We start from the raw sequence: 25,158 nt of genomic DNA on the forward strand, positions 1-25,158 counted from the left end.
TGAAAACCCTTCTCTCATTTCCATAAATTTGAGTTTCACCCAATTGATTCTTGCCTCTTAAATTATCCTTAGATGGCATCACTCTTTCTTCCAATCTCTACCATCTCTTTCTTTGAGTTCTTCTTTTATCCACCTTCTTCCCTAGCTGCAGATAAATATTTCCTGTCCTTTGTGTCATCCAAGAGCATGTTTCCTATCAATCTTATAATGATTGCATTGAAATTAAACAAGTGGCTTCTTCCATGCAATATACTTCATTTGAGTTAAAAAACTAGAGTGACAACATCTGTGGATGAGATATTTGGGGGATAGTCTCCCAATTTATTACCCATAGAAAAATGCCTGTGCTTAGAAAGATTGTGTATGGAGAAGGCAGTGGAGTGATGAAAGAGCAATGTGGAAGCTGTGGAAAGTAAGTAAGGGCAGATGCATGGAGACAAGCTTGTTTCTGTGATCAGTAAAAGGTGACACACAAGAGCATTTGGAATTATCTTATGCAATAAAAGTGTAATATGCAAATCGACTGAACAATGAAACGACCAGTCACTATGATGTTCACTGACCACCAGGGGCTGATGCGCAACACAGGAGCTGCCCCCTGGTGGTCAGTGCACTCCCACAGGGGAGCACCTCTCAACCAGAAGCTGAGCTCATGGCTGGCGAGTGCAGCGATGGTGGCGGGAGCCTCTCCCACCTCTGCTGCAGGTGGGAGGGAAGGAGCAAGGAGTCCCGGACTGCGAGAGCCCTGGACTGTGAGAGGGATGTCCACCTGCTGGCTTAGGGGGATCAGGCCTAAGCCAGAAGGCAGACATCCCCCAAGAAGTCCCAGACTGCAAGAAGGTGCAGGCTGGGCTGAGAGGACCCCCCCCCCCATTACATGAATTTCATGCACCGGGCCTGTAATATATATATATGGAGAGGAGACATAAAGAGCTCTAAGCATATTAACTTTATCTTTAACATTCTCCTTCCTCAATTATACTTTATTCAGGTTTTCTGAAAATTTCAACTGTTAATTGTATACTAAAAAATAAATATTATAGAAAAAGAATAGTACAATTCATGGATAAGTTTAAATATTCAGCAGATATTAGAATTCTTTTTGTTCCCACACTAGTACTTTTATTTTACTTTTTGTTTATTGATTTTAACAGAGAGAGGGAGAAAGAGAGAAAAACACTGATTTTGTTGTTCCACTTATTTATGGATTCATTGGTTGCTTCTTGTTTGTGCCCTGACCAGGGATGAACCCACAAATGTAGCACATCAGGACAATGCTCTAACCAACTGAGCTACCCAGTCAGGTGCTCCCACACTAATTCTTAAAAACTATTCAGAAAACACCTGGCTGGTGTGGCTCAGTTGATTGAATATCATGCACCAAGAGGTTGCAGGCTCCATTCCCAGTAGGAGGTGTGCAGGAGGCAACCAATTGATGATGTTTCTATCTCTCCCTTCATCTCTCTCTCTTAAAAAAAAACCAATGAAAACATTTTAAAAAAATGTTTCAGAAAACTATTAAGTATTTTGCACTACATGATAAATTACTCCTCAATACTGAGATTGTTTACATTATGTGTTTATTGCATTTTATTTTTACTAGAGAACATCCCTCTCACAATCCGGGACTGCTGTCTCTTAATCGCTTGCCTGCCTGCCTGCCTGCCTGCCTGATTGCCCCTAACAGCTTCTGCCTGCCAGCCTGAGAGCCCCCTAACTGCTCCCCTGCTGGCCTGATCGCCCACAACTGCCCTCCCCTGCCATGACCTGCCTTCTTCGCTGGGACCTGCCTCCTCCACACGAGGCAGTGGAGCCATGGGACCCCCTGGTCTCACCACACAGAGAGGCCACCTGGCCCTGCCTCTGCTGTGTGTGTGGCCATCTTGTGACGATGTCACGCACCAGGGTCACCTAGGCTTTTATTAGTATAGATTGTGCTGAATACATTTCAAGTGTTCAATTATAAAGATTAAGTCAGAAATGTTAATTTTCATTTAAAATGTTATAATCCAAATATTCATATTGGTATAGCTTGTTGTTTCACTTTTTTTTTCAAGATTCATTACATTTAGATTACTGATTTTTAAGATATCTGACATTATATATCTATTTTGATGAGCTCTATTATGAAGTGATTTTTTTAAGACATGATAGTCTTAGACATTGTATATTCTAATATTACCTATTAACTTAGATATTTTTTATTTGGAACTAAATATTACTTTTAAAACGAACTCAGAAATGCATAGTTTTACTCATGTATGTTATTGACAATAGAACATCAACATTATAAATATACAATGTTGAGCAAATAAAAAAGCAAGAAACTAGAAATGTAGACATTGATCTTTTACTATTCAATTCACTAAATTATGATGTATAAGTAATATTCTGAATTATCTTATTTTTTCTATTTTTTGTGGACTTAATGTATTAAATTTACTTTTAATTTCTGTTAATAGATGTTTTATCACCTATAAAATAACCTCTAGCTGTTTCCAAGTAAATCCTGTCTCATTCCAAAACATCTGGAAACTTTAGTTAGTCCCAGACAATATGCTTTAACAGACATAGTGTGCAGGGGTGCCACTTTCAAATGTAGCTAGCCATTTCTAAACCCCTCATCCTTCCTTCCTATGGAACCACAAGAAAGATGCATGCCCACAGTTCCATTTTCTCTGCTTTATAACTGAACACAGTGCTTCCCTGAGTGGCTCTATGTTGCATACTGTACTCCCCCCAGAAAACTGTGAGTATAATAAAACTTTGAAACCCTTTCCAATTTCTCTGCCTTGGTCTTCATATGGCCCCACAGTATCTCACTTGTTGTAATATGGTTCAAACACTTAACCACAAGCTCTAATTATCATTTGAAAAGATATGCATTTAAATGGTCAACATAGAAATAAGATAAAAAGATCCTATGTGGAATTATAGTGTTTTTCTGAGAAGATAGTGAAAATTGCCTTCTCTTTCTTTGCAGTAAATTTGGAGAATATGATAACAACAAATTGCAATGACCTCTCTGTGTACTACATCCTGTGGAACATATACAGGCATTGTAAATGGAAGGAAAGAAGTTTGTTTGTAATAATTATGAGATTCATTTCCTCACACTTTGAACAAGGAAGAAAGGTTTTACTTGCCAAATTCCAGATAGGAGCAGGATAAAAGGGAGAGGTGTACTGAGAAAAGTCAAAAGTCACAAGGGCATTTCAGGTACTAGTGTCATTAATTTAAATCAAATTGACTGTATTCTTGTTTGTATAACTGACTGTGTATACAATGTATAACTGACTATACTGATCCTCATATTATAATACATTTATTATATAAATAAATTATTGAAAATGACATAATTAAAATGATAAAACAAGTATATAGAAATAAATTTGATTTATGTATTCGTTTTGTTTTGATAAGGGCCTCACATTCTACAACTTTGTTAAACTCACTTAATTAGTTCTACTAGAGGCCCAATGCATGAAATTCATGCAAGAGTAGGCCTTCCTTCTCCCAGCTGTCAGCACCAGCTTCCCTCTGGCACCTGGGACCTGGGCTCCCCTTGCAGCCCCAGCTTTGTCCGGAAGGTCGTCCAGAAGGACTTCCTATCTAATTAGCATATTATGCTTTTATTATCATAGTTTGGCGTTTTTTTTGTAGGCACTTAGAAATTCTTTGCAAAGACAATCAGGTCATTTTCAAATGGAGTCAGTTTTATTTCTTTATGTCCAATCTTATGTTGTTTATTTCTTCCTTGCATTATTGCCCCAGCTCAGAAGTTTTTCCATTGCATGTGCTAATAACTACTCTGCTGAAAAAGGACCTTCTGGAAATCTCTGGAATTCTCTCTGTGCAAGTTTCTTCTCTCTGGTACTCTGCCTTGTGGATTGTCCCCATCTTGGCCTCCCTTAACTCTCAACTCAGGAGTGCCACTGGCTCTGCCTAGGCCTATGCCTTCCTTTTTTCCAGGCATTAAGCTGGGGGCAATCATAGGGTTTTCATGTTTTCTGTCTCTTAGAGATACATGCTGTGTACCGACTATTATCAAATGTCTAAACACAAATGTCTTCTTTATTTTCTTGTTTTTTCTTTTTGGTTATTTAAGGATATATGGTAAATGTGATGATACCTTTTACTTCATCTTGGGTAGAAGCAGAATGTCCCACATCTTACATTCTTGATATTGAATGTAGCCAAATAAATTGAAAATGGCAATGATAAGACTAAAGCACCTTTATATTTCGTGCCAGCAACATGAGTGAATTTCTGCTAGGTACAGTATATTGAGTACTACATTGATGGAAAACAATAAAGTCTAACTCAAAACTCTTATCTATGAGAAAGTGACATGGTGTTGCTGAAGTTAAAAGCAAAAACTGGAAAGACCTGGTTTTAATTTGGGTTTACATAAAAGTAGTTTCTGACATGTAAACCTCAGAGCCAGTCATTTATTTGAGAGTAAACCCCACAGAGTGGAGGGAAAGAAAGACAAGTGAGACACAGAATGAAGAAAACACAAAATGAAACTTTACAAAATGACTATCAAATAGTCTCTGCAAGGGATTGGAAGCTGGGATATTTACTAACTTCCTTTCCTTATATATATATTTTATTTTTTAAAATATATTTTTATTGAGTTCAGAGAGGAGGAAGAGGAAGATAGAAACATCAATGATGAGAGAGAATCACTGATCAGCTGCCTCTAGCACTTCCCACTCCCCCCCCCTCCCCCAACACACACACAAACTAGGGATTGAGCCTGCAACCAAGGCATGTGCCCTGTTCTGATCTCCTGGTTCATAGGTACTCAACCACTGAGCGATGCTGGCTGGGCCCCTTCCTTATCTTTTGAAAATTGCCCCCAGGAGTGTTAACTTTGTGTTTTGAAGGGTTTTCGGCCCTTTCTTAAACTTGGAAAAAAAAACAAAAAAACACACAAAAAAACAGAGGCAGAAAAGTGGACAATATAGAGGGCACTCGAGTTGGGATGTGAGGTAAAGTGTTCAAAGGTTTTGACTGGGGTGCTGCTGAAATTTTTGTGATCTGAGAGGCTGTGGCATAGGACATAAAAGGTGTTTGCTGCAAATCTAAATCTTCAGTTGCAAAAATCCAGAGTAAACAAAAGGTCAAAGAGGAAATAGCCCACTGGGAACTGCTTTTGGCATGCAGATTAATTACAGTCACCTGTTATCGTGCTGGGAGCAGAAAGGGCAAAAGGTGGGCAAATCAACTGCAAAAAAGGTTCATTGGACTTTAATTGATGCTCTTCAATGTCATGGAAAGTCAGAGCATCAGGGAGACCAGACACCAACACACTTTCTTCCTGGAATGGATTTGAGGTCAAGCACAAAGCAAGAAATAGAATGTGTTCCTGTTGTATAACGTTTCACCAGAGGCAGAGCAATATCATATCAAATAATCGATAACTGGGCAAAAATCAAGTTCCTTTTCAACTTCCCTTTTGCATCAATAAATGACAAAAGGTAGTGGTGCTGGAATTGAAGTTTTCAAGGAGTAAAATTTTCATCCAATAATTTTATATTGCTTGGTTATTTTTCATGTGCTACTGTTAGGGGCAGAAATAGAATATTGAGGACCAGCTACAATTATAAGAAATATTAATCATACTCTGTTAACCATGATGGTTCTGTTCTGATTAAAGTACATTCTAACCTGGTTGAGAGTTGTACATTGTGGGACAGGGGAGCTAACATTGGAATGCAGTCCATCCTCCTTTCCAGAGAACTGCCTATCATTAAGGAAAGATTTACAACCTGGTAGCTGAAACAATCTAGTCCCTGAGGGACCAGCTCTTTATAACTCCCAGCCCTTATTGCCTGTAATCTGGTGGGGGTGCCCAGAGGCACCTGCCCTCTACAAACACCCCTGCCCTGCCCCCCAGCCAAATGACTTGTAACCTGTAATGATTATACCTTGCCTACTTCCCCATGCCTGTAATTCCTACTTTCCAGCATAATCTTTGTCCTTCTACCCAACATAAGCAGCTGGTTTATGGGGCAAAGCAGAGCAGATTTTTGTGGATGACCAGCTGCTCTCCCATATGCTGGCATTATTGGAATAAATGCACATATATGATTCAACCCTGTCTCTGCTTAATTGGCTCAAGTAGTGATAGGCAGCCCAGACTCCTTGGTTGTCTGGTTATAACTAGAGCATACACATATGGTAAATTTGTGCTAAAAACAAGACTAATGGGCAATGCAAACAAGATATATACAAATGGCTATTTTAATTTAATTACAAAACAAATTTCAACAAGGAAATTTAAAAGGTGTAATATAAAACAATACTGTTATAATTATGGGTAACAACTTCTGGATTATATTAGAAAATGAAAATTGAGGAGAAACAGTGAGGAATAAAATACTGAATTCAAGGTAGTGGACAGAGCTGAATAATTAATAAAAATACATAATGTGGAAATCATGAAAGTTAATATATAAGTATAAAGCCTAAATAATTAGAAATTAGAGATAATAAGTGAATATCACACAATTAGTACATTAAAAATAATACAGGAATATTAAGATTAACATACACAAGTAGAAGCAAATATGTGAAACATTATGGAACATATAAAGATCTTTTTATTAACATGTTATGTTCAACATGAAAAATTGGCAGTCATAATTCCTTATGAACCATAGAATTTAGCCATAAAGTATGTAACTAATAATTTTCAGGAATAAAAAAAATAAAACAAAACATATAATCATATTTTTTAGCATTCCAGTCTAAGACTTCAGCATTCAAAAAATTAAAATTTAATTACATAATCATAAATAAAATTATATCTATGATCAAATGATAATAATAAGCAAGTATTTCTAAGTACTTGTTATGTGCCAAGAGAAGTTTTGATGCAGAAAGAAAATCTATTGTTTAATTACAGATTATATTCCTCTGTTTTATTATTATGTTTTTATCAAGTAGGGAGTGTTAGGTTAGGTGGCTCAGGAGGCGGCGAAGGAAATAAAGAGAGTTGATCAGAAAAGGAAGGAAGGAAGGAAAGGGCACCTGGATTCATGCCAACAGGGAGGGGGGCGCTTTTTTTATACTGTGGTTGGGTGAGGGGCGGGGACATGAGCTGAGGTATTCAGCTGAGGAAGTTTCAGCTGCAGGGTGTCAGCAAGGTATTCAGGAATGAGTCAGTATCTGTGTGGGGGTCGGTGTTGATTCAAGGAGAAGCCGGTATCCGTGTCTGGCACGCTGATCTGCCAGAAATGCCAGGGGGAGTCCATTATCTCATCACATGTCTGCATGTATCCGATCCTGGGCTCTCTCCGACCTAACAGGGAGTTTATATCCAACTTTTAGATTCTACATGACAAGATCAAGTTTGTTGGAAAGAATCCATGAGCTTAAACATATTGTTAGATAGTGAAATCAAAAACCTATACATTTATTTGAAGCATGAGAAACAGTGAAGAATTTAAATGTCATGAAAATAAAAGTCAGTACTTTGATCTGGAGAGTTTTCCTCATGTTAAACAAAGGAAAATATTATTTTTAAAAGAGTTAATATGTTGAAATTTAGGAGTAGTAGATATTTGCTTTTATTTAGCACACATTACACATTTGGTCCTCTTAGCAACCGTATGAGATAAGTATATTATTATTCTCATTTTACAGATGAATGAACTGAGGCACAAGAGATAAATTAACCTGTCAATTTCACATGGCTAGCAAGTGGCAACAGTAGACATGAAGCCTGAGCTCAGGATCCTTGGGATACACTCATAACAAATCCACTGGAATTAATATTTTCCATGCAAAATAATATAATGTAATTTAAGAAAAAAATGTCAAAATAAATATATGTTAGTGTCAAGTCTATAAAGTATCCAGTCTAAGTACAGAATATATTTAATTCATCCACAATGGTTTTGGAGAAAGTTATTGATTTGGGCTTTTAATTTCTAAAGGTATGGTTGACTTTCAAGAAGCTTTTTCATAATTAAATCCATAATTACATATATTGAGATATCCCTGCTTTCAAAATAATGTCTGGTCTTAACAAAATTGATTTTTTTAATGCTGTTAACCAAAATTGCATAACTTGTCTCATTGCCCCCTCTAAGTGTGACTAATGCTCTGGTTTCCTACTATCTAATCTCTATGGTATAATTTACTTATTATGAAATTTTTATACATAAGATTTCTTGAACATTCTAAAGACAAGAAACATATTTTTTTAATTAGCTAAAAAGATGAATGTTTAAATCCAACAAAATTTTCCAAAATAGTGTCAATTCTGTTTCTATTGATGTTTTCCATTTGGATAAGGCAGGCGATTGCAATGAGTTGAATACAATATGACCTGTTTAAGGCTATTGAAACTGGGATGTTCTTTCCCGCTGCTGATTTATAGGCCTTTGTATCCAGTGTAAAAGATCTGATGAACATATGGGCAACAGTTGTTTTTTTGGTTATTCTGAAATGTTTGGTTCATCTCATTAAGAAGGAATGATGTCAAGAGTTATAATTTTTGCTAAGTTGTGAGTTTTTGAAAGATGATGACTTGATCAAACTTCAGATGTTAGGTCATGAAAATTTTGTCCATTTTATAACATCTTCAAAGAGACTTTAGCTTGTTCATTTGGAACAATCTAAATAAAACCTCTTTGATTTTCCATTATTATCTCAACTCCATTTCTCATTCTCTTCTATTCCGTAGCCTCTTGGCTTGTGAATTTAGATTCTTAGGCTGCTTTATTTCATGGTCCAACTCTACCTTTTCCAGACCTAATCCTGAAAATCAGAAAACTGTAATTCAGTGCCATTGGCTTGTTATGAGGTGTCTATTATCTTACTTGTTTCAAATAACTTCCACAAAAGTTCTATCCTGGGAAGAGTTCTGGTTGCTGATTTCAGCAGACACCTGCTTTTTAAACTAAGATTATTGTTTAAAATGTTGATAGTTTTATGCATTTACATTGAGGTGATTACTTGAAATGTAGTTTATAATAGAGAACACTTTTCCCCCAGAAAATTATTGAAGAACTAAAGGTTAAAATTGCTGTTATTTTAAAATTTATTTCAGTATCATACATTAGCATGGAACCAGAAAAAGTATTTTGTCACATTCAGAACTTTAGAAAGATTTCTCTCTGAATAAAGTGTTGAATGAACTTTCTTATGTTAACTGTTAATAGTTTTAAAGCTGATAATAAAGCTTGGACAATTATTCCATTAGCAAAACTATGCAAGCCATGGTACTATGAAAAGAAATTCTTGCTTTGACCACACCTAAGAATAAAACTCAATTTCTTTTGCCTTTTCTTGCTTTCTTAAGCCATTTTCAGACCTATTGAGAGTCCTTCTTGCTTATTACAGAAATCCTTACTAGATGAATAATAAAAACTTTGACATTATCAGCCTTGACATTTGGATGCAATTTTCAATAGAATTCAAAAATCTATCTATCCCACATAACTCTCCTTCTAAAAAGAGAGGCACTTTGGCAAAGGGTCTGTCACATCACTCTGATATTTGTCTCAGATTTATCCCTTACTATGTACAGTGGGTCAAAAGTAGGTTTATAGTTATGAATATGTGAAACAGAGTTTATTCTTATATTATTATTTATTAATCATTATATTATTTTCCATACCAACAACTGTAAACCTACCTTTACTCCACCTTTTATATCTGCTTGTACAGCAGAAATAGGTTTTAAAAAATCTAATTTCTTCACTAAATAATATCATACCCCTAAATATTTGTCTTTCTCTCATCAAGGGATACTCTATGAGATTCCTGGTCATATTTTGATAATTTTTAACTTTTTATTTGAATATAACTCCAGAGACTTGAGGGTGTAGATCAGTAACCAGAATGAAGGGGAGGGGGGAGTAGAATTCAATGAAGACTAGGAAATTTATTTTATGTATTCTATTGTCCAGTCCCAATGGGTTCCTCTATTCTCCAACACAACCAAACTTGGACAGTGGTTTGCACTCAGTCTGCAAATCCTATTTTTTAATTGCTCACTTTGGCTTTTACCCACACTGCTCCCTGATCTTAGTTTTACCAAATCTATTGAACTGTGGAAAGCTCCTTGTATATGCAGGCAATTCCTTTTCTGTTAAGTACTGCACTTCCTCTCTCAGCCCACCAGCCCACCAGCTTTGCCCTGCTGACTGCTGGTTGTTCCATGTCTCCGCTCTCTATTATTTTGTTCCCAATGTAGCACCAGAAGCTCTTCCTATTGCTTCCATAGCCTCTCTTACTTCATATGCTAAAGAACTTACCACATTTTATTGCTATGACCTGTTTACTTTTCTGAATCCCATCGGAGATGTGTACTATGAGTCCTAGGCTTAGAGCAATTTCTTCAGTGATAAGGTTTTCAGAACTAGAAAGATTCTAGTCAATAACTATATGTTGAATTAGTGAATCATCAATCTTAATGGAACATTAGTCATCAAATTAATTGTTAAAACAAATGGATCTGGAAAGAGAAAATATGATTATTTAATCTTTGAAATTTTCACTGTTTACCTCATCTTTCTCAGCAGAAGTGGAAGTAGAGTGTTTTCCCAAGGTGGGAGGAAAATATACTTGACCTTAGTGGCCTGTCAAGGAGAAGCTAGGGATTGGCTTTCAGGATTGAATTTTCTCTATTGTAAGCCCTTCTTTCCATCATAGGGAGAAGAATAGCCTGTCTGACAGTTTCTCATCCAAATCCTGAAAGTAAGCATATCATTTGTGCTCCTATCCCAATACCATACTATTAAATGGCGAATTCTTTTATTCCTGGGAAAGCTGACCGAAACAGAAAATTCATTCAAGCAATGCTAATCAGTTGACTTAGATTTAGATTTTATTCCTAAAAGTGAACTGTCATCCTGAGATCATCAAATATTCAAAGAACATTAATAGCAAAAACAAACAAAAAACCCATAAATGAACATTTAGAATGACAGAAGAGAAAAGAAGGAAAAATTTAGAAGGAAAAATTTAATGATTTCAGGAAAATAAAATATCACTGATGAAGAAAGAAGAGAATTTCAGAAGCATCTATTTTTGCTCCTAACAATTTAACATTTAAAATAAACTCAAAAATATAAATTATTAAGAATAAATAACCTGTCAGTGTAAACAGGAGGGGGAAAAACTATATATGAGAGAGGAGCGTACCATACCCAGAGACCCTTTGAAAATCCCACATCTTATGACAAAGATATTGGCTATTTTCCATATGAGAGTCTTTCTAGCAGCTGGAAGATGTAAAACCTATAAGCCCAGAATTAGTTTTCCCAAAATATGTTACTACAGAATCTGAGCCATTCCAAATCTCTAAAATAATTTATATTGCTTGTAACAAAGGATTTGACAAAACCATGAGATATTCTTCTGCAAATGGTATCTATGTCTCAAAGAAATGAATCATACTTCTTATTTCTTAATATTTCTATTAGAAATTATTTTTTAAAAAGCCTAAATATCATTAACTCAAATGAAGGGGGAGGCAGTTATACTTTCTTTCATTGGAAAAAAAAACACCTTATTTTAATAATTCAGATAGTGAATAATTTTAGACTTCATACAAATTATGAATAGGAAATAATTTTGCACTCTTTAGATGATACAGATAATTACCATGATGTCAATTGACAAGGTTGAAACTTTTCTGATTACCGGTTTTGAAAAAGTGAGATAGTGAAGAAATCCCACCCCTCAAAAAATACATTTGTGTTCCAGGAAGTGGCTAGCCATAAAGGAGCACACTACTCCCCCAACTTCCTGCATATTCTGAGATAATACCCACTTCCATTCTTCCACACGACTGTTCAAAGACCCCTTGGTGACTCCCTGCTTATTTGCCTCTATGAACCCTAGGGCTCCTTCTTTTTCTTAGAGATGTTCCTCATTAATGAATGATATTCTTATTGCAGTAGACTAAATACAATCATCCCCTGAATTGTCTTGTCCATTCTATGTATGAGATTAGACCAAACTTGTTTCCCCATAATATAAAGTCAGTAATTAGATGACTTCCTTCATTGTTATGGTCAGGTCTTGTGTGAAATTAGCCAGTGAAAGACACGTTCCAACTGTTGTAATGTGAACAGGTACTCAAGAAAGTAGTACAAGATAATTAAGTTCCAGTCAGAAGAACCCCTTGTTTGTTCAGGTGATGTTCTAAAATAGTACTCAGCAATACATAATTTCACCTTTGAGTAGAAGCTGACCAACCTACCACTCCATTCATGTGGGAGCCAGAATAGTCAATTCAGGTTCCTAAAGAGGCTGTTACCACAACATTAATCCATCACCAAAAATAAAAAGAAAAACCTAAATCTCCCTTTTTTCACCTTACTATTAGGAGTGGGAGTATAGAGAGTTAAGAGCTTGGTTTCTCCTTAAAACATATATTTAGTTTTACTCACAATGCTTAAATTTACAGGTGTCCTTTCTTTTTTTGGATTGTCCAAAATGGAGACTTCTTAATTCATTTGGAACTTGTGAGTGGCTAAGATTTTGATGTTTTTAATTTAGCTAGTTAAACAAAACTTGTAGCAAAGCATATTATAAATAAATAAATAAATCAATAAATCAAAATATTAATTTTCAACTTAATATTTTTAAGTGTATCTGGCTACCTGAATTGTGAATCTATACATCTGACAACTATCTGTCAGTTAGATGGCAGGCCTAAATTATATAGAAATAGAGTGTTTAAAGTAAGAAAAATATAACAAATAGTAAGAGAAAACATAAACATTTAAAAGAATCTGAAAACTGTAAAACATTCTAATAACAGAGATTATCTGATGCAAGTGTATAAGTTATACTTTACAAAAGCCTAAAAGCATAAAAATCAAAGAAAATAAAATTATTTCAAACTAAAAATTATTAGATGTCAAAACCAATTTAAAATGATGAATCCAGCCTGAATCTCTCTAAATAACTTGGTTGTTGATTTCCTGAAGCATTGTCTCTTTCTATTTCTTCAAAGCAGACATAATAATTAAACCATTTAGAACTTTTGCTCTCTGGTATGTTTCATTTGTGAATTTGGAATTTTTGAAAAAGGAAAAGCTGGATGAAGATACGTTTGCAAATTTACACACTTTCAAAATATCTCTAATGACTTAACTGGTAATATTTCACTTTAGAACATTTAAACAGCATACTTCAGCTCCAATTAGAGACCACAATGTGCATGGATAGAAACATCATAGCATCCGTAGGAAGCTTGGACATACATCGACTTGTAATGAAGCAGTCAATTTTCAACTGCCTGGATAGATATTGCCTGTATAGTATTTTTTAAGAAAGAAGGAGTTCTGTTGCATTTTGCAGTTTGGGTCTGTAATATACCTATGCTTATAAGTTGTGCTCATAAAGAAATAAGCATTACAGCCCAATCAATGTGTCTCTCTCACATCAATATTTCTCTCTCTGTCTATCCCCCTCCCTTCCACTTTCTCTAAAAATCAATTGGAAAAAAAAATATCCTCCAGTGAGTATTTAAAAAAATAAAGAAGAAAGAAAGAAGTATTGCATACATATGTGGCTTGCAGAAGCAGCCTCATTAAATGTCAGTTACGTTTGTTTACACAATTACTCAAATAGGTCTTGTCAGCATCTGGGGAGAAAAGATGCCATACAGATGAAACCAAGACTGTTATTTAAGAATTGCTATTCTAAGGCAGATTTGCCTCCCAAAGGATAATGTACCTGTTCTCTAGTTGATTGTCCCCCAAACCAATTTGTTACCCTTCTCTGTAAGCATATCAATGCTATGTTTCAAGCAACACTGTTTAGGGAGTCTCCTTATATCTGAAGAAAGTAAGCTAGTCCTCCCTGGGTATAAAGTCAAGTCAGGGGGAGTATAACCCTTTAGAACAGCTGTTCTCAACCTTCCTAATGCTGCGACCCTTTAATACAGTTCCTCATGTTGTGGTGACCCCCAACCATAAAATTATTTCCGTTGCTACTTCATAACTGTAATTTTGCTACTGTTATGAATCGTAATGTAAATATCTGATATGCAGGATGTATTTTCAGGGGTCATGACCCACAGGTTGAGAACCGCTGCAAGAATGCAAGCAAGATAAAGCAATCATCTAAGTAAAAATTGCACTGAACCAAGTTAAACAGGCAGGGAAAGTCTATTCAAGACCATTGCAATTGAAGAAATAGTCTGAAATGAACTCCTTGAAACAAAGGCCTGGTAAGTTTTTAATAACTGAGGTAGTAGTGGTGTGAACATAGACCACCTTTGTGTGCAAACTGGTTTTAACCAAAGGAAAAATACACTTTCTTCTATCTTCATGACAAAAGGTGGTTTCACAACTTGAAGCAAGGCACCTATTGAAGACTAGAGGCCTGGTGCATGGATTCGTGCACCAATGGGGTCCCTTGGTGTGGCCTGGGGGGATCAGCTGAAACTGGCAGTCCAACACTGCCTGCCATTCCTACCTGCTGTTCCTGCTCATTCCAGCCCCGCTGTAGCTGCTGCCTCCTCTCAGTAGGCTTGCTGCCACTCAGCTGTGGTCTCCAGGCTGCGGCAGCCAGCCATGAGCCCTGCTTCTGGAGCCCATCAGTCTGCTGCCACTGTGGGAGGGCACTGACCACCAGGGGGAAGTTCCTGCATTGAATGTCTGCCCCCTGGTGGTCAGTGTGCATCATAGTTACCAGTCGACCAGTCGAGCGGTCAACTGCTCACTTAGGCTTTTTATAGATAGACTAGAGGCCCGATGCACAAAAATTTGTGCACTCGGTGTGGGGGGGTCCCTCAGCCCGGCCTGTGCCCTCTCACAGTCTGGGACCCCTCAGGGGATGACCACCTGCTGACTTAGTCCTGCTCCCTGGGGGATTGGGCCTAAGGTGGCAATCAGACATCCCTCTGGCAGCCCGGCAGCCCTCGGGGGATGTCCACTTGCCAGCGGGGAGCAGGCCTAAACTGCAGTCGGACATCCTTAGCGCTGCTGAGGAGGCAGGAGAGGCTCCCACCACCACTGCTGTACTGGCAGCCATCAGCCTGGCTTGTGGCTGAGCAGAGCTCCCCGCTGTGAGAGCGTGCTGAGGAGGCAGGAGAGGCTCCCACCACCACTGCTGTACTGGCAGCCATCAGCCTGGCTTGTGGCTGAGCAGAGCTCCTCCATGTGGGAGCTCACTGACCACCAGAGGGCAGCTCCTGCATTGAGCGTCTGCCCCCTGGTGGTCAGTGTGTGTCATAGTGACCAGTCATTCCCAGTCTTTCTGCTGTTAGGGTCAGTTTGCATATTACCCTTTTACTATATAGGATAGAGGCCTGGTGCACGGGTGGGGGCCGGCTGGTTTGCCCTGAAGGGTGTCCCGGATCAGGATGGGGGTCCTGTGTGGGTGCCTGGCCAGCCTGGATGAGGGGCTGATGGCTGTTTGCAGCTGGTCACACCCCCTTCAGGGTGGGGGTCTCAACTGGGGTGCCTAGCCAGCCTGGATGAGGGGCTGATGGCTGTTTTCAGGCTGGCCTCACCCCCTTTAGGGTGGGGGTCCCCACTGGGGTGCCTGGTCAGTCTGGGTGAGGGGCTGAGGGCCGTTTTTCAGGCTGGCCGGTGATTGAAGCTCCCAGCCTCTCCTTTTTTTCTTTTTTTTATTCTGGGATTTATTTACCTTCTATAATTGAAACTTTGTTGCCCTCACTGAAGCTGAGAGCTGGCCTGCTGAAAGCAGGTATCTGGGGTTTATTTAGCTTCTATAATTGAAACTTTGTTGCTTTTGGAGCTCAGAGCTGGACTGAGGCAGGCGGGGAACCTTGGCTCCCTCCATCACTGAAGCATGCAAGCCTCCTGCTCACTTCAGCTGCATCGATGCTGGCCGCCATCTTAGTTGGCAGTTAATTTGCATATTGCCCTGATTAGCCAATGGGAAGCGTAGTGAAGGTATGGTCAATTACCCTTATTGTCTTTTATTAAGTAGGACTAGAGGCCTGGTGCACGAAATTCATGCACGGGGGGGTGGAAGGTCCCCTCAGCCCAGCCTGCACCCTCTCCAACTGGGACCCCTTGGGGGATGTCTGACTGCCGTTTTAGGCCTGATCCTAGGGCCTAAACCGGCAGTTGGACATCCCTTTCACAATGTGGGACCGCTAGCTCCTAACTGCTCACCTGCCTGCCTAATCACCCCTAACTGGCCGCCCTTGTCAGCATGATCACCCCTAACCACTTCTGCCTGCCAACCTGATTGCCCCAAACTGCCCTCCCTCCAGGCCTGGTTGCCCCCAACTGTCCCCCCTGCCAACCTGGTCACCCCCAACTGCCCCCACCAGCCTGGTTGCCCCCAACAGCTCCCCTCTGCCGGCCTGGTTGCCCCCAACTGTACCCCCCTGCCAGCCTGGCTGCCCCACACAGCCTGTTGTTCAGTCATTTGGTCGTCCGCCCCATGCAGCCTGCTGCTCAGTTGTTTGGTCATCCCTCACTAACCCTCCTGCCAGCCTTGTCGCCCCACTCAGCCTGTTCAGTTATCCGTTCATTTGCTTTGGATGTGACAGCCCCTGGCTCATATATATACTGAGTGGCCAGATTATTATGACCACCACATCAGTACTTCATTGGGCTACCTTTTGCCTTCAATACTGCAGCAATTCTTCTTGGCATTGACTCCACGAGATGTTGAAAGGTGGTGTCAGGAATCTGACACCATGCCTGATGAATAGCACTGTCCAGTTCTGTGAGATTTGATGGTTGTGGAACCAGCTGCCTGATGGCTCTTTTAACTTCATCCCACAAATGCTCAATTGGATTGAGATCTGGTGATTGTGGGGGCCACCTAAGCAAGGTAAAGTCTTTCTCATGTTCTTGAAACCACTCCTGCACAATACGAACACCGTGGCATGGCGCATTGTCTTGTTGAAAGAAGCCATCTTCATTGGGATACGCCATCAACATGATAGGATGAACTTGATCAGCAATGATACTTAGGTATATTGTGCTATTCAGACGTTGTTCCACATGAATTAAAGGGCTCAAATCATGCCAGGAAAACATGCCCCAAACCATAACACTACCCCCACCAGCTTGAAGGGTTGTACTCATGCATGTGGGGTGCATGCTTTCATGCTGTTTCTGCCAAATTCTCACTCATCATTTCATGATGCAACTGGAAATGTGATTCATCGGACCGCATAACTTTTTTCCAATTCTCGACTATCCAATCCTTGTTTTCCTGTGCGAATTGGAGACATTTTATCTTGGTAACTGCAAACAGCAAAGGTGTTCGAACAGGCCTTTGGCTTCCATATACCATACGATGCAGTGTACGGTGAACAGTGTGTTCAGAGATCATTTGAGAGGGTCCCTGATTAAGATCTGCAGGAATTTGATGCACTGTTGCCCTTCTGTTGTCTTGTACCAATGTTGCCACTCTCCTTTCTGCCCTAACATTGACTAGTCGCTGATGGCCACAATTTGCACGTTCAGACCCAGATTTTCAGCTGACAGTCCAGTCTTTAAACACTTTAACAACAGCTGCTCTTGAACATTTAACAAATTCAGCTGTTTTGCTGATACTTGCTCGATGGCTCTGAGCGCCAACAATCATCCCACGTTCAAAGTCTTTAAATCGTGTTGTTTACCCATATCTTCAGAAAAAAATCACTTCTCCTGTCGTGGTAAACAACCTGCTTCCCTATTTATAATGGTCTGGCTCTCTAGCAACTTCAGTGCCAAATTATAGCTAATTTGCCTACAAACGTCAGGTGGTCATAATAATCTGGCCACTCAGTATAGATAAGCTCCTACTCTCCCATAGACACCGGGAGATAGGTAAGTTAACTCCTGCAATGCCTGCATTTCCAAGAGATGGTTCTCAAGTTTTTGAGAAAGGTGTGCCTGGGTCTTAAAGCTGGCAAGAGACTTTAGATTGGTTTATACACAGTTTAATGGTGTTAATGAAAGAATTTGCAATTACAAGTGTTCTGACATAAAAGTGCTAAGAAAAGGGAGTTCAAGGCCCTATAATCAGGAAGAAACCTGTTTAAAATTTAGTCAAACATAGAGGAACATTAAGATTGTTTTGGCCATAATACATCTGAGTACAGTTTTATAGTTGCTTTGACCCAAGTCATTTCTCCCCAAAATTATATCTTTCTTTCTGTCCTTATGTTTCCACCATCTAAATAAGATGTTATTTCTTTTGCCTATATACATGATTCTCTCTGCCCCCCACACAGGGCTTACCATTTAGTCAGAATCTCAAGGTAACTCCTCTTTAGCTTTCCTGAACTCTTTATCTGTAGAACTTTATCTTCTCTAGAAACTAGCCTAAATTCCAGCCACATCAGCAGACCAATCTGATTCCCTCCATCCAGTGAGAACACTGCTTTTTGTTTGGGCTCAGTATCTCTATGGTGTGGCTGAGAAAGTACCAGTTAGAATACTAGAAAGAATATGAAGTTTGCCTTACTTATTTAATTTCTTATATAACACATGAATCCCTGAGGTGTTCAATACCTTAACACATTAGTTTCCATATATTTTCCTGTTCTGGAATTGTTTGTGTTACAAGGCTAAGTCAGGTACATATTAGTCATGGCTTTACTGTAAGTGCAGTATCTTTTATTCAATCTTCATACTACAATATCTCTTTTATAGCAGTTTAAGAAAGATTAAAAATTATGTGAGAGGGTGAGTGGGTGAACGTTTCTATCTGATTCGAAAACTCACAAAACCCAAATTTTTTATGAGGTTGATCTTTATTTTACATTTGTTACTGTTATGATTTGAGAACTATTTCGCATTTATCTTTTTTTTTAAAGATTCCTCTTAAAATGAATAAGGTGATATGTTTGGATTCAGTGTAAAAGGTGTTACTTAAAGTGCAGTGTGTTATTATGGTAATTATTTTCATAACCTTTACAAAATATTTTTCTGAATCAAGAACTAAATAAAGGTGTCCCATAAGCTTGTGTTGTGTTTACTTGCTATGTGTCTGGTCTTGCTTTGGGATTATCCCTTAATTACAAGTTTAGCCTTGGCAGCCAAGATGAATATAAATCATGTTAAAACTCCAATCTGCCATTTCCCTTGTTCTTCGCCAGTCAGGGAAATAAATTTACAGTACCTTCATGCAGATACCTTGTTGGAATAATTGCTGTAAATGCAAAATTTACGAAAAGATAAGTGATACCAAGCAGCTAAAAGAAAATGAAGTAATTCATGTTATGAGACTTCAGAATTAGAACTGAGATGGCTTTTTTTTTTTTTAGCATTAATTATGCTTTAGTTAAACAACACACAGATGGCAGTGGGAATTTGACAAATACCAATATTTTGAATAAGGATCAAAGGGTACATATAATATGAATTCATTTTTTAACATAAACAAATGTTGATATTTTTTTACTTTAAGTATAAAAATATCTGATAACCTCACTTCACAAATTTTCAGTGAAAGTCTATAATTTCTATTAGCTCATTTCCTTTAAAAATTAGAAACATTTCAGCATGACACTGATGATGCTGATTCTATCTGTAATTGTCATTAAATGGTTTACTTGGTAAGTTGGAATTTACTTTTTGCATAATGAGGTTGGAAGCATGAAATTAGAAATACTAATTTAATGTTACACATAATTCTATTTTCAGAAAAATATAGGTATTTTACACAGAACCTTATAATCAAAATATTTACTCTACATTCATCTTGTATAGATGTTACTTCAATGTGATCATATTTTAAATTGTGATATTTTCATTTATGAACTGAGAATTTTCATCTAAAAGAAAAGCTTTTGTGAATCACTGCTGGAAGGTTATCAACAAACTGACCAAATACCAATGAAACATGAAGACATTCTGACCCATCAAAGAGAGTCCAAATTTGGCAAAGAGGGAAAAAGTTATATAAATGTGTCATTTCAGGAAGACATAGTAAGCTATTAAACTCAAAAATCATATTTTATATTAACATTTATTAAGACAGACCTTCAAAATATTTGTCTATAAAAGAAAAACAAAGGTTCTTTTTTTCTGTACAAAATGGTTTTAATTCAACAATGAAATATGACATTGGTTATAGTTTCAGTTATATTTTTCCTGCTTGTAATCATATAAAGATAGATAAACATTCAGGTAGATACATCATACATGGAGAATTTGATAGGTGGAGAGAGAGATTAATAGTTTGATGTCTATTATATTTATGTCATAAATGGCATTTTATTTCAGAATATGTTACATTAGAAATAAAAATCTGATATTTTCCAATTGAAGGCCATTATTATGGAGGGACTGTAATTATTTGGTGCACCTAGATTTTCTAAATTCATATATCAATTCAACACTTGTCCTAATATATTTAAAAATAACTCCCTATGCATACCCACCAAACATTTTCACTTCAGGCATAACATTAGACTTCTTGTAATAGTTAGATTTCAGAATGGTGTTTAATGTTTAAAAGTTAAAGAAAATGAAAAATCATTCAATTTTATATTTCCCCTTATTTTGGATGTGATCAAAGAAGCTCAGAAAGATCAATACTCTTACCTAAGCTCATGTACTGTATTGAATCCATGTGAGCCATGCTTGAACCAGATCTCTTGACTACTAATTTGTTGTGCTTTTCACACAAGCACATTTTCACCTATAACACTCAGGTGTATTTCTTTTCTTTTTGTAAATGATTCCATTAATCCTCAATGATTGATTGTGTATTCATTGAGATTTCTAGGTTGACTTTCTACCTTAGAAGCTTATTAGTTCAGAGAAGCAATGTGGCTGATGTTTTCCCCCTACTAAATTTACTTGATGATGATTCATTAAATTGTCTATACTAATTTTCATTTCTGTATATGTTAATAAAAAGATATTGCCAAAATTCATGAATGACCTGCTGTTTTCGATAATTTAAATATAATATGGACAATTTTAAAATTTGGCCTATATGTATTTAAAATTTATGACTACTTCACCAAAAGAATCTTCAATGATTCTCACTCAATCATTTCAGGGATGTGAAAAGCAAAATACTAAGATGTAAAATTATGTTGATACATTTAAATAGTTATTCATAGCATTGAGTTATTTAGGTTTTACAATTTTTAATTTAATTTTCAAGTATTTTGCCTCATGATTTGTTCACCATTTTATTTTATTCACTTGACTCTTGTATTTTCAAACACATCAGATCAATGCAGTCCAACTTATGTTCACTAAAGCAAGTTTAAGGAATATTGTATGTGATTTCTCTCCATTCAGTTACTCGTCCTATATAATAAAAGCCTAATATGCAAATTGACCAAATGGCGGAATGACTGGTTGCTATGACACACACTGACCACCAGGGGGCAGACACTCAATGCAGGAGCTGCCCCCTGGTGGTCAAGGTGCTCCCACAGGGGGAGCACCGCTCGGCCAGATGCCGGGCTCACAGCTGGTGAGCACAGCGGCTATGGCAAGAGCCTCTCCCACCTCTGCTGCAGGCGGGTGATAAGGAGCAAGGGGTCCCAGACTGCGAGAGGGTGCAGCTGAGCTGAGGGACCACCCCCCACCCAACACTTGTGCACTGGGCCTCTAGTAGTGTATATAATCATGTTAATAGTTCTGAAAAGTACTATAGCAAACAATTTCACTTAACAAACACATATCCCTATATCTATGGGCTTAATGTCAAGCAACTGGTTGTTTTAACAGTCCTTACTGATGAAGGTATAGTCCCAAACACCTTCTCTAGACATTGATGTCCCTTTGGAAAATTTGGAATGATCCCCATCTGCTGACCTCATGTTAATGTACATTGACTGATAAATTTCTTTGCCTTACTTTGCATCCCTTGTCAAGCCCAGAGTTTTTGATGTTTCCACTCTGGATTCTGGAGGTATTACAGATTTCTATTTTTCACACTACACAGACACTAGTTGAATAAGAAAATAGTCCTTGTTTGGTCCTCTCTCTCTGCCCCACAATATATTATATATTCATGACCAGGCAAGCAAGACTTTCTCTTTACAACTGCCAATAGTTTTGAATATCTCCCCTGGATTAAGGAAAGGAGACTGTTACCTTCTTCCTTCACTATGGGAAAAGATGAGGGGAAAGACTGCCTTATATTCAAAAACATGCCCACCCTCCAAAAAAAGATTTAGCTTTTCTCACAGTAGTTATTCAGGTTCTGTTAAAATGATACCTCTTAGTAAATGTAGGCAGTTGGTTGCCCTCAGCACATGGTGAGGCTCTGAACTTAGATTTTGGGATATTTACTTTTTGTTTTTAGTTGTGGTTCTCAAAGATCAGTTCTGGAAAAATAAGGGATGGGAGAAGCTCTTTAGCATCTAATGCCATCTGGTTTGTATCTGTGTTTTCATATCTCTTTTCTTGGATTTTTAGCATTTTATAATTCTAATGAAGTTCCTACATGCACAGATCACCTCATATATCTCAGTTGCTTTTTCTCTTTACTATATATACACGGTAGCTATTGTTAATGCCCATAACTTCCTTGGATTTTGCAGATTACTAAAATAATCTACATTTGCAAGCAGATTGATTGCCAAAAGATTTTACAAATGTGAAACATAGGTTAAATCTAATTAATTTTAAGTAGAGTAGAAGCAATATATGGGTTGATCTCTCAAACCTAGTCCCTAGATGAGTCCCAAGTCAACTACAGGTAAATTTTTTTCATAATAAAGGAACAATTGCTTTAAAGCTTCTTTTATCTAGAAATATAGACAACTTATAGGGGGAAAGTCAAATATAATATAAAGACGGGTTTTCAATGCTCATTTTGATTAATAATTCAAAATATAAATTTAAAATGTAAATATGACCCAGGTTTACTTTATTCTGTCAAACAGAAACTTTTTTTAAATACATGGAGAATATTTGATCTTTGTTTCAAGGGTTCTTAGACACGTATAAGACAGAAGATTTTTTTAAAAATAGATTTTCATTTTCATTCATCAAATAATTCATGTTTATGTCTCAAGTTTATTCTGCCTTTTGAAATAAAAAAAAATATTGTAACTATAATATTTGAAAGCACTTTAGGTTTGAGAAATGGACATAAATATATTATTTTTCTGAATTCATTTTGCTGCCTGACTTTCACATAAAAAAGTTTGGTTTATGGGTTGGCATTTAACATCTTTGAGTAGGAATATTGTGAAAATGACACAAAATTTTATGACTTTATGCGAGAAGCAAGCAAACTAAGGCTCTCAAAGCAAATCTGGACTTCAGCTGTTTTCGTACATATTTATTGGAACACAGCCATACCTATTCATTACAAATTTTTATGACCATTTTCATGCTATAATAGCAGAGCTGAGTAGCTGTGACAGAGACTTATGGTTTATTAGGCCTAAAATGTTTACTACCTCTTTCTTTATAGGAAGATGTTGCTGACTTCGCTCTATGAGACTATTACAACTACCCCCATTTTACACAAGAGATAACAGAATCTCAGAGAATTAAACACAGGCTCTAGAGCACAACACTGGTAAAAACTGAAAACTGTGTTTATTGTCTGGGTGAGTTTGATTTCAAAAAAACACATAAGAATCAGCAGAGAAAACATATCTGATGCAATTGATTTAAATTGATCAAGTTTCTTATGTGATCTTCTAATCCCTAAAATGGTGAAGCCCCTTTCATGGGGGGGCGGGGGTGTGTCGGGAGTGGGAGTGATATGTTTTGTAAATTGGAGAGGCCCAGGATACAGGATTAGAGCAAAAGGCAAGAACAGATTACAAATAAATGGCTCTGTGACTAAGCTAATATGTTTAATCTCAATGCTTTAATATTAATAAATGAGCAACATGGTCAGATTTGTTTTTTAGGGGTGTCAATCTAGTAACATTATGGGAGGTAAAGTGGAGTCAGGCCACTCTAAAAGTGGTATAATTATTAAAGGGATATTAGCAAGACATTAGCAGAGCATTACATAATAGTTGTGGAAGAAAGATCAAGGCACTCTGCATGAATGAGTTGTAGTGAGAATGAGAAGTAGAGAGTGACTGCAGGCATGTGGCTCAAATGACACATTAATGGCTGTGCCTCATGCTATGACAGATATTGCAATTTGAAGGCAACATGAGGAGTTCCAGTTTTGGGAGGGGGACACGGTGAATTCTCTTTTGGAAAAGTTGGGTTCAGTTGTGCATTAGTTTTTAAATGAAGTTATTTTGTAGTTAGTTGGTAGTTGACTATGCAGACCTGTCATTTTGATGACTGTTCGTGTGTCCAGACTGCAGGCATCCACCAAGTGTTTAAAGCAGGATTGGCAGTGTGAGATGGGCAGAGTGATTAGAGGGGCATTGCAGCCATTAAAGGGCAAGTAAAAATAAAAGAGCCCATCATCATCATCAAGCAAGAGAAGCTAAAAATTACGAAGAACAACTATGAACCATATTGCTGGACAGCTTTGAAAAAATGTTTCAGAATTTCACAAGCATAAAGCCAACACTGCACCAGGCATTCTATTGCAAAAATGTTATAACTTATCTCATTTCTCAGATGTTTGCATCTGGTATAATGCTTTTTCCAGCTCAGGTGTGGCTAACAGAAAGTGTGAAGGGTCATTTCCCATAAACATAGCTCCCTCTTCTAACACCATGTTTATAATATATGCACACACACCCCACACCCCCCCATACACACACCCCAAACACACAACCGACATCAAGTAGACAAAACTATGTACTAAGATGAATTGGCACAACATGAACAGATCATTCAAAGCCACCCTTAACAGTTTGCTTGTTATTCCTTAACTTTCTCCTTCACCATCTCTGGCTCCTCTTTCTCCCCCTCCTTTTCCCCCTGCTCTTCCTTCTCTATCTGTTCTTTTTCTCCTCCTCCTCCATCTCCTTCCCCCACTCCTTATCATTGGAAGAAACAAAGAACAGAAGTAATTATAAGCCAAAGCTTGGATATTTAAGTATTAAAACACAAAGGTCAAATGACAGGGATTGCCTCTAAAGAAAACTGTGGTGCATCTACACAGTGGAATACTATGCTGCTGTAAAAAAAGAAGGAATTCTTACCATTTGCAACAGCATGGATGGAACTGGAGAGCATTATGCTAAGTGAAATAAGCCAGTCAATGAAGGAAAAATACCACATGATCTCACTCATTTATGGATAATAAAGACCATTATAAACTGATGAACAAAAATAGATACAGAGGCAGAGCAGC

This window comes from Myotis brandtii, unplaced genomic scaffold (genome assembly GCF_000412655.1).
Source record: "Myotis brandtii unplaced genomic scaffold, ASM41265v1 scaffold71, whole genome shotgun sequence".
Lineage (NCBI taxonomy): Eukaryota > Metazoa > Chordata > Mammalia > Chiroptera > Vespertilionidae > Myotis > Myotis brandtii.